The 17,228-nt window shown below is 37.5% G+C and overlaps 1 protein-coding gene and 1 non-coding gene across 4 annotated transcripts in view; one reads left to right on the forward strand and one right to left on the reverse strand.

Moving 5' to 3' along the window:
• The window catches only part of SCTR (secretin receptor), a 75,569-nt gene that overhangs the window by 50,193 nt on the left and 8,148 nt on the right, over positions 1 to 17,228 (reverse strand). The gene's annotated exons all lie outside the window — the stretch shown is intronic.
• On the forward strand, positions 1,009 to 1,115 carry LOC123644181. The gene has a single exon (XR_006737008.1). It is a non-coding gene; the product is annotated as a U6 spliceosomal RNA (small nuclear RNA).

Consider the following 17,228-nt stretch of genomic DNA (forward strand, 5'->3'; position numbering starts at 1 on the left):
AAAAGCAATGAATTAAAACATATTTCCAGAGAAAATCATAATGGAAGATAGTAAGAAAGGAAGAAAGGAAGAGAGGAGTTATAAAACAACCAGAAAACAAGAAACAAAATGGCAGTAGTAAGTCTTTACCTGTCAATAATACTGAATGTAAATGAACTCAATTCTCTAATTAAAAGGCATAGAGTGGCTGAATGGATAAAAAAAGACAAGACCCACCTATATGCTGCCTACAAAAAATTCACTACTAGCAAGCCAAATTCAACAACACATTAAAAAGATCATTCACCTTGATCAAGTGAGATTTATCAGGGATGCAAGGATGATTCAACATATGCAAATCAATAAATGTGATACAGCATATTAACAGAAGAACAAAAACCATATTATCATTTCAATAGATGCTGAAAAAGCATTTGATAAAATTTAACATTCCTTAATGATAAAAATCCTCAACAGACTGAGTATAGAAGGAACATACCTCAAAATAATAAAGGCCATATATGACAAACCCACTGCTAAAACCATACTGAGTGGGGAAAAATTGAAAACCTTTCCTCTAAGATCTAGAACAGGACAAAGATGCCTACTTTCACCACTTTTACTCAACATAATACCAGAATTCCTGGCAAAAGGAGTTAGGCAGGAAAAAGAAATAAAAGACATCCAAATTGGAAAGGAAGAAGTCAAATTAGCCTTGTTCACAGATGACATGATCTTATACTTGGAAAAACCTAAAGACTCCACCAAAAAACTGTTAGAACTGATAAACAAATTCAGCAAAGTTGCAAGATACAAAAGAAAATTCATTAAAAAAATCAGTAGCATTTATATTCACCACCAACAAACAATTTGAAAAAGAAATCAAGAAAGCAATTCCATTTACAATAGCTACAGAGAATATAAAATACCTAGAAACCAGTTTAACCAAAGGAGTGAAAGAGTTATAAAGGAAAACTATAAAAGGCTGCTGAAAATTATTGAAGAGGACACACATAAAAAATGGAAAGAGTGCTCGCTTCAGCAGCACATATACTAAAACTGGAACAATACAGAGAAGATTAGCATGGCCCCTGCGCAAGGATGACACGCAAATTCGTGAAGCATTCCATATTTTTACGCTTGAAGTTCTGACTCGGGGGGGGGGGATGTGGGGCGGGGATGGGTGTATACCTACATGATGAGTGCGATGTGCAATGTCTAGGGAATGGACACGCTTGAAGCTCAGACTCGGGGGGATGGGGGGGCATGGGCAATATATATAACCTGAACTTTTGTACCCTCATAATATGCTGAAATAAAAAAAGATAAAAATAAAAATAAAAATAAAAAATGGAAAGATATTCTATGCTCATAAACTGGAAGCATGAATATTACTAAAATGTCAATACTACTCAATGCAACTTACAGATTCAATGCAATCCCTACCAAATATACCAAAGATATTTTTCACAAAAACAGAATAAAATTCCTAAAATGTGTGTGGAACCACAAAACATTCTGAATAGCCAAAGAAAGAGAACGAAGCTGGAGGCATCACATTATGACTTCAAAATATATTACAAGGTTATAGTAACCAAAACAGCATGGTATTGACATAAAAATAGACACATAGACAAGTGGAACAGAATAGAGAACCCAGAATAAATCCACATATTTACAGCCAAATGATCTTCAACAAAGCTGTCAAAAATATACGTGGGGAAAGGATACCTTCTTCAATAAATTGTGCTTGGAAAACTGGATAACCATATGAGGAAGAATGAACTGGACCCCAACCTCTCACCATATACAAAAATCAACTCAAGCTGGATTAAAGACTTCAAAATAAAACCAGAAACTATAAAACTGCTAAAAGAAAACAGGGCAAGGCTGGGCGTGGTGGCTCACGCCTGTAATCCTAGCACTCTGGGAGGCCGAGGCGGGTGGATCACTCGAGGTCAGGAGTTCAAGACCAGCCTGAGCAAGAGCAAGACCCCGTCTCTACTAAAAATAGAAAGAAATTATCTGGCCAACTAAAAATATACACGGAAAAAATGAGCCGGGCATGGTGGCGCATGCCTGTAGTCTTAGCTACTTGGAAGGCTGAGGCAGTTAAGATCGCTTAAGCCCAGGAGTTTGAGGTTGCTGTGAGCTAGGCTCATGCCATGGCACTCACTCTAGCTGGGCAACAGAGCGAGACTCTGTCTCAAAAAAAAAAAGAAAGAAAGAAAAGAAAAGAGAAGAAAAGAAAACAGGGCAAACTATTCAGTATCTTGGTCTAGGCAAAGACTTTATGGCTAAAGTTTTTATGGTGAAGTCTTTAGCCACCAAAGTTGGTTTAGGCAAAGACTTTAAGACCTCAAAAGCACAGGCAACAAAAACAAAAACAGACAAATGGAACTAAAAAACTTCTGCACAGCAAAAGAAACAATCAACAGGGTGAAGAGACACCTGTTGAATGGGAGAAAATATTTGCAAACTACTCATCCAATAGGTGACTAATATCCAGAATATGCAAGGAACTCAAAAAACTCAACAGGAAGAAAAAACCAAATAATCCTATTAAAAAATGGGCAAAGAACATGAATAGACAATTCTCAGAAGAGGATATACAAATGGATAACAGGTACATGAAACAATGCTCACATCAGTAATCATCAGGGAAATGCAAATCAGAACCACAACGAGATACTATCTTATCCAAGTCAGAATGGCTATTATTAAAAAGACAAAACATAACAGATGTTGGCAACAATATATAGAAAAAAGAATTCTTATTCACTGTTTGTGGGAATGTAAATTAGCATAGCCACTATGAAAAATAGTATGGAGATTTCTCAAAAAACTAAAAACAGAACCACCATATGATCCAGCAATCCCACTACTAGGTATTTATTCAAAGGAAAACATATCAATATATCAAAGGGATACATGTACTCTCACATTTATTGCAGCGCTATTCATAATAGCAAAGATATGGAATCAACCTAATTGCCCATACAGTGATGAATGCATAAGGAAAATGTAATGTGTGTATATATACATACACACACACACACACACACACACACACACACACACAGAATGGAATACTATTTGGACATAAAAAAGAATGAAATCATGTAATTTGCAGCAACATGGATGAAATTTGAGGTCATTATGTGAAGTGAAATAAGCCAGGCACAGAAAGACAAATATCACATACTCTCACTCACATGTAAGAGCTAAAAGAGTTGATCACAGGATGGTAGAGAGTGGAATGATAGATACCAGAGACTGGGAAGTGTATATGGGTGGGAGGGGGAATAAAGAGAGGTTGGTTAGTGGGTACAAACATGTAGTTAGTTAGAAGGAATACTAATTTTTGATAGTGAAATAAGATGAATATAGCTAAAAACAAGGTATTGTATTTTTCAAAATAGTAGAAAAGAAGACTTGAAATGACAGATAGAAATGATAAATACTTAGGTGATGAATACTCTAAATACCCTGACTTGACCTGACTACATCTATGCATATAACAAAATTTCACATGTACCCCAAAAATATGTACAAATATGATGTACAAAAAAAATTTATTAAAAAAATTTACTACAAAGTCATAGTAACCACACCATCATGGTACCAGCATAAAAACAAATACATAGACCAATGGAACAGAATAGAGAACCCAGATATATATCCACACATTTTTGACAAAGGTACCAAGAACATGCAATGGGGAAAGGACAGTCTCTTCAATAAATGGTGCCGGAAAACACCATAACCATACACAGAAAAATGAAACTAGACTGCTATCTCTCACCTTACACAAAAATCAAGTCAAAATGGATTAAAGACTTAAATCTAAGACTTGCAACTATGAAACTACTAGAAAAAAACTTCAGTGAAACATTCCAGGACATTGGGTTGGACAAAGATTTTTTTGTGTAAGACCTCAAAAGCACAGGCAACCAAAGCAAAAATAGACAAATGGGATTTCAAGTTAAAAAGCTTCTGCACAGCAAAGGCAACAATCATCAAAGTGAAGAGGCAACTCACAGAATGGGAGAAAATATTTACAAACTATCCATCTAACAAGAGATTAACAACCAGAATGTATAAGAAGCTCAAACAACTCAATAGCAAAAACCCCCCAAATAATCCCATGAAAAAAAGGGGCAAAAGATCTAAATAGACAAACAGGTGTATGAAAAAATGCTCAACATCACTAAGCATTAGACAAATGCAAATCAAAACCACAATGGGATACCATATCACCCCAGTTAAAATGGCTTTTATCAAAAAGACAGGGAATAACATATGCTGGCGAGAATGTGGAGCAGGGGGAACCCTCATACACTTCTAGTGGGAATGTAAATTTGTACTGCCACTATGGAAAACTATATGGAGTTTCTTCAAAAAACTAAAAATAGAGCTACTGTATGATCCAGCAGTCCCACTACTGGATATATAGCCAAAAGAAAGGAAATACATATATCAAAAAGATATCTGCACCCCTGTGTTTATTATAGCACTATTGTCAATAGCCAAAATGTGGATTGACCTAAGTGCCCGTCAATGGATGAATGCACAAAGAAAATGTGATATATATACACAATGGAATATCATTCGGCCATAAAGAAGAATTAAATCCTGTCATTTGCAGCAACATGCATGGAACTGAAGGTCATTATGTTAAGTGAAATAAGCCAGGTACAGAAAGACAAATATTGTCTGTTCTTACTCATCTGTGGGTGTTACAAAAGTGGATCTCATGAAGACAGAGAGGAGACTGGTAGTTACCAGAGGCCAGAAAGGGTAAGAGGAGAGGAGGATGAAGAAGGGTTGATTCATGGGTAGAAATATACTACTGTTTGATAGGGAGGAAGTGAGACCTAGTGTTTGATAGATCAGTATGGTGACTATAGTTTATAATAATCTATTGTATATTTCAAAATAGCTAGAAGAGAATAATTCAAATGTTTCTAGCATAAAGAAGAGACAACTATTTAAGGTGATGGATATCCCAATTACACTGATTTGATCTTTACAAATTATATGAATGTATTAAATTATCACCCCCAATTATATTGGTACCCCCCAAATATATCCATCTATTTTGTATCAATAAAAAATAAAATTAAAAATTATAATAAAATGTAGAAAGTAAAGAAAGAAGCTGGACACAAAAAGACAAATATCACATGTTCTCACTCATATTTGGGAGCTAAAAAAGGTAGATCTCATGGCAGTAGAATAGTGGTTACCAGAGGCTGGGAAAGGAAGGCAGGAAAGGGAGGGATGAAGAGAAGTTCGTTAATTGGTATAAAAATACAGTTAGATAAAAGGAATAAGTTCTAGTCTTCAATAGTACAATAGGGAAATTATAGTTAACAATAATTTATTATATACTTCAAAATAGCTAAAAAAAATCTGTAATGTTCCCAACATAAAAATAAATATCTGACACGACGAATATCCCAATTAATCTGACTAGATCATTACACATTTTTAAACATGTATCAAAATATCACATGTACCCCTAAAATATGTACAACTATGATATATCAATGAAAAATACAAAAAAGAAAAAAAGGAACACCTATTTACAGATAATATGATTGTCTACATAGAAAATCACAAGGAATATACAAAAAATGTCATAGTACTAATAAGTGTGTTCAGCAAGGTTTCAGGATATAAGCTAAATATAAACATATGAATCGTATTTCTACATACTAGCAATGAACACATGAACACAAAATTAAAAATACAATATCACTTACAATTGATTAAAAAAATGAAATGCTTAGGTGTAAATCTAACAACACATGTACAGAACCTGTATGCTGAAAATTACATAATGCTGATTAATGAAATCAAAGATCTAAATGAATGGAGACAAAGACAGTGATCATGGATCGTAAGATGCAATATAGTAAAGATGCCAATTCTCCCCAAACTGATATACAGATTTAACACAATTCCTACCAAAATCCCAGCAAGCTTTTTGAAGATATATACAAGATTACTCTAAAATTTATTTGGAAAATCAAAAGAATGAGAATAGCTAAAACAGGATTTTTTTGGGAAGTAAAATATTTATTTATGATTTCTAAAACTAGGAATCAACTAAGACTTCCTTCAATAGGTCAATGGATTAAAAAAAACCTGTGGTACATCCATGCAATGGATTATTATTCAGTGATAAAAACAAATAAGCTATTAAGCCACAAAAGATATGGCGGAACCTTAAGTACATGTTGCTAAGTAAAAGAAACCAATCTAAAAGGTTACATACTAAAAAATTTCAACTATATAACATTCTGGAAAAGACAAAACTATTGTGACAGTAAAAAGAGCAGCGGTTGCCAGGGGAGGGAGAGAGGGATAAATGGGGTGGGATGAGTAGGTGGGGCACAGGGGATTTTTAGGGCAGTGAATCTATTCTGTATGAATCCGTAATAGTGGATACATGTCATTATATATTTGTCAAAACCCATAGAATGTACAACACAAAGAATGAAACTTGTTGTAAACTATGGACTTTAGTTAATAGTAATGTATCAATATTAGCTCATCAATTGTAACAAATAAACCACAAAGATGCAAGGTGTTACTAATAGGGGAAACTACACAGGAAGGATGAGGAGGTATAAGGGAACTCTTTGTGGTTTCCATTCAATTTTTCTGTAAGCCTTAAACTTGTCAACAAAATAAACTCTATTAATTCAAAAAAAAGAATAAAGTGGAAGGAATCATTTTGCCTGATTTTAAGACTTATTACGTGGGTACAGTAATCAAAACATCATGTTATGAATGGAAGAATAGACAAGTAAGTCCAAGGGAAAAGAATATAAAACCTAGAAATAGATCCACGTGAATATGCTCAACTGATCCTTGACAAAGTTACAAAGCAATTCAATGAAAGAAGGATACTCATTTCAACAAATGACGTTGGAGAAACTGGACATTTGCCAACAACAAAGCAAACCTTGAGCTAAGTCTCACACCTTATTCAAAAATTAACTCTAAATGGATCATGGACTTAAATTCAAACCATAAAACTTTACAACTTTTATTAAAAAGTATAGAATAAGGCCGGGCGCAGTGGCTCATGCCTGTAATCCTAGCCCTCTGGGAGGCCGAGGCAGATGGATCGCTGGAGGTCAGGAGTTCGAGACCAGCCTGAGCGAGACCCCATCTCTACTAAAAATAGAAATTAAAAAAATTATCTGGACAACTAAAAATATATATAGAAAAAATTAGCTGGGCATGGTGGCACATGCCTGTAGTCCCAGCTACCCGGGAGGCTGAGGCAATAGGATCGCTTAAGCCTGGGAGTTTGAGGTTGCTGTGAGGGGGGCTGACGCCACGGCGCTCACTCTAGCCCGGGCAACAAAGTGAGACTGTCTCAAAAAAAAAAAAAAAAAAAAAAAGGTATAGAATAAAATCTTCAAGAACTAGAAAGAACTAGAGCTAGGCAGAGTTCTTATGCTTGACACCAAAAGCACGGTTCATAAAGGGAAAAATTGACAAATTGGACATTATAAAAATTAAAAACTTTTGCCCCATGAAAAACCATGCTATGAAGGTGAAAAGAAAAGAGGCAGACTGAGGGAAAATTTGCAAACTATAGATTTAAGAAAGGAATAATATCTGGAATATATAAAGAACACTCAAAACCCAATAGTAAACAAGCAAAAAACCTAATTAAAACACGTGTGAAAGACTATAAAGAGACATTTCACAGGAGATACACAGACGGCAAATAAGCACATGAAAAGGTGTTCAACATTGTTAGGTATTCGGCAAATGCAAACTAAAACCACAATGTGATATCACTACATACCCATCAGAATGACTCAAATTAAAACTAGTGACAACACCCAATGCCGGCAAGACTGTAGAGAAACTGGATCACTCAGGTATTGCTGGTGGGAATGTAAACTGATACAGCCACTCTGGAAAACAGGTTGGCAGTGTCTTTTAAACACACACACACACACACACACACACACACACACACACAACACCCCAACTAAACATGCAACTTCGATATGATCCAGCAATTGCAGACCTGGGCATTTATCCCAGGGGAATGAAAACTCATGTTCACACAAAAATCTGTACATAAATATTTATGGCAGCTTTATTCACAGTAGCCCCTCAACTTAAACAACCTAGATGTCTTTGAATGGGTAGATGGTTAAACTGGCACATTTATACTATGGAACTCTATTTAGCAATAAAAAAGGACAGGCCACTGATACATCCACCAACCTAGATGAATCTCCAGAGAAGTATATGAATATATGAAGTATATGAATGAAAAAAAAAGAAATCCTCAGCTTGAGGCAGAGCAAGACCCCATATCTACCAAAAATAGAAAAATGAGGTGTGTGTCATAGTGTGCACCTGTAGTCCCAGCTACTCAGGAGGCTGAAGCAAGAGGATCACTTGAGCCTAGGAGTTTGAGGTTGCTGTGAACTACGATGAGGCCACTGCACTCTACCCAGGGGAAGAGAGTGAGACTCTGTCCCCAACAAAGAAAAAAAAGGAAATCCCAAGAGGTTACACACTATAGGATTCCATTTATATAGCATTTTGAAATAACGAAATTGTAGAAATGGAGACTAGATTAGTGGTGCAGGGAGTTATGAAAGGAGTAGGAGTAGGACCGAAGTGGGGATGACTGTAACAGGGCACCACGAAGGGTCCCTTGGGTGATAGGATGTTCTGTATCTTGATTGTATCGATGTCAATGTCCTGGTTGTAATATTGTACTCTATAGATACTTTTGTGAGATTTTACCATTGGGAGAAACTGGGCAAAGGTTATGGGGGATCTCTCTGTATTATTTCTTACAGCTGCATGTTAATTTACAATTATCTCAAAATAAACAAGTTTAATTTTTTAAAAAAGAGACATCCTAATTATCTGAGTATAAGGAAACACCCAGCTAAGTAAACTGTGGTGAATCCATTGAACAGGATATTTTCAGCCATCACACATGATGATTAAGAAGACTATTTAGCAGTACAGACTATTAATAGTACGAGGTCGGTCCAGAAAGTATCCAGCCATGTAATATTAAAAATAGAGGCATTTATTGAGGAAGATACAAGAAACATCATACATAGGACAATGATGCCTCAGTCCCCTTCAAAGTAGGCACCTCAGGACCTCACACAGTTCTCCCAGCGTCTCTTAACCTAACCCGTCTACGTACAACATTCTCAGGTGTTCTGCCTGTTGCAGGCCTTCCAGAACGTGGATCACTTTCAACAGATTCTTGATCATCTTTGAAGCGTTTGCGCCATACTTCTGTTTGTGCTGCACTCACTGCATCATCTGCGAAAGCCTTCTGAATCTGAATCGTCCAAATACTTTCCGAGAAGGAATGTTCAAGCTTAACACAAAATTTGATGCAGATTCTTTGCTCTGTTTGCTCAGTCATTTTGAACATGGCAGCCACATGGTACACACGCTCACTCAATGGTGTCTAGCACCCCACTGACTAGTACAGTGAGGGTGTCATTGTTCACGCATGCACATTCCAGTCCACGCTCCTTGGCTGCCAGGTTACATCAGTGTCGTGCAAACCATTCTCATGATGTTAACAATGGCTGGATACTTTCTGGACAGACCTGGGAATACTATGATGTTAAATGAGAAAAGCAAGACACAAAATTGCATTTACAGTATAATTAAATGTACTAACTTTTAACATTAAATGTACTAACTTTTTAGAGAAAAATCTAGAAAAAATACATGAAAGTATTATGAAAATTATAATAAACTTTTTTTTTTTTTGAGACACGGTCTCGCTCTGTCACCCAGGCTAGAGTGTACTGGCATGATCATAGCTCACTGCAACCTCAAACTCCTGGGCTTAAGTGATCTTCTTGCCTCAGCCTCCTGAGTAGCTGGGACTACAGGTGTGTGCCATCACCCCAGGCTGGTGTTTCTATTTTTTGTAGAGATGGGGGGGTCTCGCTCTTGCTCAAGCTGGTCTCGAATCCTGGCCTCAAGCGATCCTCCCACCTCAGCCTCCTGAAGTGCTAGGATTATAGCCATTAGCCACCATGCCTAGCCTAAATTATCATAAACTTTTAAAATAATATGTAAATATACAGAGGAAGATAGACACTTAACCAATGAGTACACACATTGACCTCACCTGTCACGAAGTGAGTGTGTCAACAGAGTTGCCATTTGTTGGGAGAATAGGAGAAGAGTGTCCTGTGAACATGACTGGTGAGATGGGCTAAGGGCTCAGAAGCAGTTAATGTATTAGTTTAAAGAAAAGAAACTATTTCTTCCTATCAGGGGTTGGGAACTGAGGGTCAGACTTGCTATGGGCATAACGTATGTCACACGAGTCCCCATTCTGTCTCCTGGTCCTGTTCCTACCTCCAGGGGTAACCTCTTCTGGCAGAGACTGCTCTGTCTCTCCAGTCGTCATTCTTCCCTTTCACTGCTGGGATCAGAGTTTAACTGGGCACGTGGTTACCATCTAGAGACTAGTTTCCAATTTCCCTGCAACTAAGTGTGCCCAGGAGACTAGGTTCTAGCAACGGATTGGAGCGAAAAACACAGGTGCAAATTCTGTCACATGCCCTTAATAAGAAAGGGAGGTTGCCCGTCTTCCATGTGTGGATATGGTGGCGAGCCACATTCAGCCACGGGGACAAGGGCAGCACCTTAGGCTTGACTCTCCTGAGGACCCAAAGGACAAACCCATCCTGGACTCTGCTTCCAAACCTCCACATTCCACCACATCTTCTTTTTAAAAATTTTATTTTTAACTGACAATTAAAAATTGTATATATTTATCATGTACAACATGTTGTTTTGAAATATATATATACATAGTGCAGTGGCTAAATCAAGCTAATTAACATACTTCTTATTTATTTATTTATTTATTTTTGTGGTGAGAACACTTTGAATCTACTCTCAGCAATTTTCAAGAATACATTGTTATTAACTTTAGTCATCATGTTGTATATCACATTGCCTTGATGTTAATAGTAGACAAAGTAACTCCGACATAGGAAACTTCCTGCCAGGGACAGGAAAAGGAGTTTACGGTAGTTAGAATTACCAGTCCCAATTCCCTATAGGAGTCTATACATATGACTCCTATCATGGTGGGCAAAGTATACTTCTTTGCTTGGGCTTGCCCGTATGACTATGGTCAACAGAACGTTAGTAGATTTGGTGTCAGCAGAGGCTTGAAATATGCCTGCCCACTTGCGCTTGCTCTCTTGCATTTCTGACACCTAGGGTAGCCTACTCGTCTTAGAATGATGATATGTGCAGCAGACCTGAACCTAACCCAGGGCCTGAAGCCAAGCCAGAGGAGCCCAGCCTGGATCAAACCCACCCTAGCTCAACTGTAAATTCAGAGAGAGAAATAAACACTGTTGCCGAATGCCACCAAGATTTGTGTTATGCAGCCTCGCTGACTGACACAGGGTAGGAGCTAGATTCTAGGGCAGAATCAATGTGTGTGGATAGGGGGTGGGGTTTCCCAAAAGTGGGTGGCAGTTTGCACTGTGAGAGTTTAAAGAAAGGGGTACTCTAAAAGAGGACTCTCCTGAGGGCATCAGAGCAAGGCCAGAAATTGGAGAACACTTAGGATAGGAAGTCCAATCCAAGAAAAATTCAAAATTCTTGGTACTTTTCCTTGGGACTGTAGAAAAATAGCAACCAGAGGACAGTTCAACTTTTTCTTCTCATCCAACATTTCTTTTTAAAAATTGTAGTATAATACACATAACGTTAAATTCACAATTTTAGCCATTCAAAGTGTATAATTCAGTGGTATTAAGTACACTCACAATGTTGTGCAACCATAACTAATATCCATTTCCAGAAATTTTTCATCATCCCAACAGAAATTCTACTCTCATTTAGCAATAACTCCACATTCCTCCCTTCCCCCAGTTCCTGGTAGCCTCTATTCTACTTTGTGACTCTATGAATTGTCCTACTCTAGGTACTTCGTATTAGTGAAGTCATACAATATTGGTCCTTCTTACATCTGGCTTACGTTGTAGCATGTATCAACATTTCCTTCCCTTTTAAGGCTGAATGTACATCCCATTGTATGGATATGCCACATTGTGCTTACCCATCCAATGGACACTTTGTTTGCGTCCACCTTTTGGCTATTGTGAATAATGCTGCTATGCACCAGGGTGTACCAACATCTATTGGAGTCCCTGCTTTCAAATCTTTTGGGTGTATCCCCGGAAGCTGAATTGCAGGATCATATGGTAATACGATGTTTAATTTTTTAGAAACTACCAAACTGTTTCCTACAGTTGCCACACCATTTTACACTCCCACCATGCACAGAGTTCCGAGTTCTCCACATCCTCTCCAACACTTGTTCTTCTCTTCCTGTTGATGTTGTTTTATAATGGCCACTCTAATGGGCAGGATTTGATCATCCCACATTCCTTTTGTCCTTGATCCTTCCATTAAAAGGTAATAAACCAAGATAATTTTGTGTGGCAGTAGTATGCCAACTAAACATGTGGTGTCCGCCAGTGTCTGTGTGACAGGAACAGTATTCTGCGGAAAGGACTGAGTCCATGACTTCCAGGTGGTGACCAGCAGGGAAGGAGCAGAGTCCGCAGCGTTGCTGGGAGTGGCTGGGAAGAGCAGGTTGCTGGATGGGGCAACCACCTGGGAAATGCCTGGGTGGGAGGATGTGAAACAAGCCCCCTTATTACCTAATAACCTAGAGGGGGGGAGCAGAAGCTGATATTTAGTAGCTATATGCATGTATATTTACATACATGTTTTTATATCTAATACTAAATTTAAAAGTATTAAACATAATTTTACTTGAAATTCACAGGAAAAACAAATGAAGATGAAAGAATTGCTGAACTTCATATAAAATTTTCCTCAAAACAAGAGCTACAGTTTCTAAAAAGATCCCTTTAAAGCTAAACAGTTAAAACAGAAAAACAATGGGTTTGTGTAAGTACATGGTTTTTTTTTACCTTTTGCTTGGACTAGTACCAAGGAGTTTATAATGACAAACAGCAGTTCCCTTTCCTAACTTTACCTGCTCTCCAGAGGCAATCGTTTTCAACTTTTTGGTTGTTTATTTTCATTTTTACCTCCATATTTCAAAATTATATTCTTTGTTTGTTTGTTGTTGGTTTTTTTTTTTTTTTTTTTTTTTGAGACAGAGTCTCACTTTGTTGCCCGGGCTAGAGTGAGTGCCGTGGCGTCAGCCCCCCTCACAGCAACCTCAAACTCCTGGGCTTAAGCGATCCTCCTGCCTCAGCCTCCCGAGTAGCTGGGACTACAGGCATGTGCCACCATGTCCAGTTAATTTTTTCTATATATATTTTTTTAGTTGTCCAGATAATTTATTTCTATTTTTAGTAGAGACGGGGTCTCACTCAGGCTGGTCTCAAACTCCTGACCTCGAGCGATCCACCCGCCTCGGCCTCCCAGAGGGCTAGGATTACAGGCGTGAGCCACCATGCCCGGCCAAAATTATATTCTTACACTTTTATTTCTTGGTTTATTAATTTGAGACATCCAAAATGTCCTATTATGGAAAATAAAGACTTAGATGCTTCAAACTCACCCTACATATACTTCTCTCCCCATGTATTGCACATGCTTCTCTTCATTTTTTAGTAAAATGAATGGTTTGTATATATAAAGACTTATTTTGACTATGAAATATTGTTCGCTGCTGAGTCAAGTCATGCAAAATGATTATGTGTCTCTTCTTGTACATTTTGTTTTTTCCTGAGGTCAATAATTACTGTTTTTTATTTGACTAGTTTTCTATGTACACATGGCTAATTTTTCCAAGTGCTGCCACAGCTCCGTTGTACATCTATCAACAGTACTATTTGTTTTCCCTCTGGAGGCTTCTTTCTCGGGTCCTCCTTCCTCTTGCTTCACCCAGGCCTGCTACCTGGCTGTGGTGGGGAACCCTCTCCCCATCTCCTGGCTGGAGCCTCATTTCCTTAGACGCCACCTCTTTCCTTGGTTTGTTCTATTGCTTTGCAGAAGCACAGAATTCTCTAGTAACTTCCTAAGAAGGCGTACACAGGGGGGTAAATGTTTTAATCTTTGCACAAATGAAAAAGCTTTTATGAATTTGAGTAATTATCAAAATAATAATTTGGACAGAAAATTATGTGTTGAAATAATTTTCCTTCCAAATTTTGAAGGCATTTTCCTTCTTTCTTCCTGTGGTGTTAATAAGAAATCTAATTTGGATCCAAATCTTTGGTATAAAAATTTTTTGTTTTCTCTCTAGAAATATGTTAGATTTTTTCTTTGTTTTTAGTTATTTTGAAATTCTTTGAAGAAATGGTTCTTTTTTAATCCATCAATTGGATACTCAGTGGCATTTCAGAAGACATGTTCTTCATTTCTGGAAATTTAAAAAAAAAATATGTTTTCAGTTTCTTATTTCCTCCCTCATCTTCTCCATTCTGTCTCCCTGGAATTCATATTAGTTGAATATTGGACAATCTGAATTGATCCTCTAATCTTTTCATCTTTCTCTACTGTTCTACCATTTTGTCTTTGTGATCTTCTTTCTAGAAAATTCCTTGAAATTTTTGAAAATTTTCTTTTCTTTTTGTACAAATTATGGGGTACATGTGAAATTTGGTTACATGTGTATGATGCACAGTGATCAAGTCAGGGTATTTAGGGTGTCCATCACCCAAGTACAATACATTTTTCTTTAACTATGATCACCCTACTCTGCAATCCAACACTGCATATATTCCTTCTATCTAACTGTATGTTTGTGTCCTCTACCCCACTCTTTTCACCCTTCCCCATCATACCCACTTTTTCTTACCAGTCTCTGTTATCTATCTTTCCACTCTCTACCTGCATGTAATCAAATTTTTTAGCTCCCATATGTAAGAGAGAACATGTGATATTTGCCTTTTTGTGTCTGGCTTATTTCACTTATGATAATGACCTCCAATTTCATCCATGTTTCTGCACATGACATGATTTCATTCTTTTTTATGGCCAAATAGTATTCCGTTGTGTATATGCACCACATTTTCTTTACCAGTTCATCCCTTGATGGACACTTAGGTTGATTCCATATCTTTGCTACTGTGAATAGTGCTGCAATAAACATGTGAGTGCATGCATCCCTTCGATATAGTGATTTATTTTCCTTTGGGTAGAACCCAGTAGTGGGATTGCTGGATTGAGGAATCATCATACTGTTTTCCACAGTGTCTGTACTAGCTTACATTCCCACCAATGGTGTATAAAAGTTCTCTTTTCTCTGAGTCCTTACCAACATCCATTATTTTTTGTCATTTTAATAATAGCCATTCTGATTGGGGTAAGATGATGTTTCATTGCGGTTTTAATTTCTATTTCCCTCATGGTTAGTGATGTTGAGCATTTTTTCATTTTTTGGGAAATGTCTATTCATGTCTTTTGCCCACTTTTTATTGGTATTTTCTTTTCCTGTTACGTTGTGTGAGTTCCTTGCATATTCTGGGCATCCATCCCCTTTCAGATGAATAGTTTGCAAATATTTTCTCCCATTCAACAGGTTGTCTTTTCACTCTGTTGATTATTTCTTTTGCATTGCAGAAGCTTTTTAGTTTAATATAGTTCCATTTGTCTATTTTTGTTTTTGTTGCCTGTGCTTTTGAGGTCTTAGTCCTATATTCTTTGCCTAGACCAATGTCTAGGAGAGTTTTCCCTAGGGTTTCTTCTAGTATTTTTATGGTTTCAGGTATTATGTTTAAGTCTTTAATCCATCATGAGTTAATTTTTGTATATGTTAAGAGACAGGGGTCTAGTTTCATTCTTCAGCATGTGACTATCCAATCTTTATCTGTGGAATTTTTTAATGAATATTTTGTTTTCGCACATATACATAATGAATATTTTGTTTTCGCCAGCCCAGGACTGGCTTGATCATTTAGTCAAAAAGTGAGGATTGTCTTTGTGATGGTTAATATTAGGTGTCGACTTGACCGGATTAAGGGAGACCTAGACAGCCAGTAAAGCATTACTTCTGGGTGTGTCTGTGAGTGTTTCTGGAGGAGACTGGCATGAGTTGGTGGACTGAGTGGGGAAGATCTTCCCTCAGTGTGGGTGGGCACCATCCAATTGGCTGGCCCCAACAGAACAAAAAAGGCAGAGGAAAGGCAAATTTGATCTTTCCCTCTCCTGGACCTGGGGCATCCTTCTTCTCTGCCCTTGGACATCAGAACTCCAGGTCCTCTGGCCTTGGCACTCCAGGACTTGCACCACTGCCCCTGACCCCTGCCCGGTTCTTAGGACTTTGGCCTCTGACTGGGTTACACCACTGGCTTCTCTGGTTCTGAAGCCTTCAGTCTTGGACTGAGCCATGTTCCTCCCTCCCCTGGTTCTCCACCTTGCAGATGACCTATTGTGGGACTTCTCAGCCTCCGTAATCACATGAGCCAATTCCCACAAAAAATCCCCCTTCATATATCTATGTACAGTCATGTATTGCTCACGATACATTCTGAGAAGTGCATCATCAGGTGATTTTGTCATCATGCTGTCATGGAGTGCATTTACACAAGCCTAGATGGTACAACTACTACACACCTAGACTATCTGGTACAGCCTATTGCACCTAGGTGACAAACCTGTACAGCACGTTACTGTGCTGAATACTGTAGGCAACAGCAACACAATGGTATGTATTTGTGCATCTAAATATATCTAAATATAGAAAAGGCCAGCAAAAATATGTATAAAAGGTATAAAAAATGGTATACCTGTAGAGGCCACTTACCAAGAATGAAGCTTGCAGAACTGGAAGATGCTCTGGTGAGTCAGTGAGTGAGTGGATGTGAAAGCCTAAGACTTTACTGTACACTACTATAGACTTTATAAACACTGTACACCTAGGCTACATAGGTCTATAAAAAATATTTTTCTTTCTTTAATAATAAATTAAACTTAGCTTACTGTAATGTTTTTACTTTTTAAATTTTTAATTTTTAAACTTTTGACTCCTTTTGGGGTAACACAGCCTAAAGCATAAAAACTTTTCTACGACTGTACAAAAATATTTTCTTTCTTTATGTCCTTATTCTATAAGCTTTTTTATATTTTTAAAATTCTTAATTTTTTTTACTTCTTAAACCTTTTTGTTAGGAACTAAGACACAAACACACATATCAGCCTAGGCTTACACAGGGTTAGAATCATCAATATCATTGTCTTCCACCTCCACATCTCATCCC

This window comes from Lemur catta, chromosome 8 (genome assembly GCF_020740605.2).
Source record: "Lemur catta isolate mLemCat1 chromosome 8, mLemCat1.pri, whole genome shotgun sequence".
Lineage (NCBI taxonomy): Eukaryota > Metazoa > Chordata > Mammalia > Primates > Lemuridae > Lemur > Lemur catta.